We start from the raw sequence: 1,625 nt of genomic DNA, 5'->3' as shown, positions 1-1,625 counted from the left end.
CAGTAAGACAATCTATGCTGTCAGGGTAAGACATTCTGGTTGGGCTGTTCCTATACGAAGCAAGGGTAAAAGGTCAAGGAGACATTTGTGCCAGCAAGACCTCATTTGGGAAATTTTAAGCTGCAGAAATTTAGAAGTAGCTCTTAAGCAAGGCTTACTTTGAATCCATTAGCTCCACAAAGCTAAATCAGTTAATAAATAAGTACTTGAAAATCCATCACCTTTGCACCTATCTATAACGGCTTCAAAGTATGATCAAATTTCAAATGAAAAAGACTTAAAATAGTCATTTACAAAAACTTGCAAATGTGAGCAATCGAACAAACAACATAAGTTTTTTCCACCATACACAGAATTTTACAGAAATAAGATGAATAGCAATTTTGGGAACAATAAGGTTTCCTTGTTACAAATAGGCATCCAAGGATATATACCTGTCTTAAGATTGCATCATTGATTACTTAAGTTTATAGGATACTACATGCTTCAGCAGCAGGTCTACCCGAATTACAATACAGAGATTTACATGCCTCTTGCACAAGGATGATATGAAAATTTGTGAAGTATTCCATATTTTTCATTCTTCAGATGCAAGAAATGAAAAACTGTTATTCAAAAGTTGATTACAAATATACAAGTGTAATAATATATGTAATTCATAGAAATAAAAGTTAGTTTGACATCAGTGTATTCAATCTTCACTATTTTAGAAAGGCCTTTACATAGCATAACCTTTATAAAACTTTTGAAATAAATAACATTGTCATTTTATCCGAAAGAAATAAAATTCTATAAGGACCTAGGAATTAAAAGAATCTTAAAATGTTTCTGTATGGAATGCAATCTGAAAGGACACATTTATTAATGAAGGTATGTATTATAAAACAATGTCAAATTCAAAGTATTATATCTAGGAGCGAATGAAACAGATTATGGACATTATACAAACAGAATACTAAACATTTTAAAATATACTTTTTCAGACAAGCACCAGAAATATCTTTAGTTTCTGTACTACTCATTTCAACAGATAAATTAAAATATTTTTCTGATTTAAAAAATCACAAACTCTATAGAAATCATTATAGATGTATACAAACAACTAAAATATATTTTGACATCAAAGTCAGGCAATTCACTTGGAAGAATACCATGGAATACATGAATTTTTAAAGTAAGGTATTGCTGTTTCTTTGTATTGTGAAAATATTTTCTATGGTCACATAGGATGGACTGGCAATTTTGAAATTAAAGAAACTTAACTGATCCATTAGGACTTAGGAGAACAATTTGTACTGATTTCCACAACTTCAAAGAGATAGTGATACATACTTATCCTTTTGGCAATATCAAATTCAGTTTCTTCCAAGTTGTGCTTCAGAACTAACTTGATATAATGGTTCAATAGAAGGAGATCCAGCGTATCATTGCTATATATATTCCCAGCAGCAAGATGCATGGGGGTCAAGAAGCCTTTAACTTGGCCATTGGTATCTGCATCATGATGAAATAAAGAAGCCACTCTGTTATTATTCCATGTATAAGTACTGTGCAGGGATGTCCAGCCATTCACAGTTATTGCATGAATATCTGCCTTGAGCCACCAATTCATGGACAATATCTAA

At 31.6% G+C, this 1,625-nt stretch overlaps 1 pseudogene; it reads left to right on the top strand.

Moving 5' to 3' along the window:
- Window positions 1-481: 481 nt before the first annotated feature.
- On the top strand, window positions 482-578 carry LOC138803220 (U6 spliceosomal RNA; annotated as a pseudogene).
- The last annotated feature ends 1,047 nt before the right edge of the window (window positions 579-1,625 follow it).

Source organism: Dipodomys merriami, unplaced genomic scaffold (genome assembly GCF_024711535.1).
Source record: "Dipodomys merriami isolate MVZ:Mamm:240054 unplaced genomic scaffold, mDipMer1.0.p SCAF_339, whole genome shotgun sequence".
NCBI classification, from domain to species: Eukaryota; Metazoa; Chordata; class Mammalia; order Rodentia; family Heteromyidae; genus Dipodomys; species Dipodomys merriami.
The sequence above is the reverse complement of the archived record's forward strand: the minus strand, read 5'-3'. Positions and strand labels throughout refer to the sequence as shown.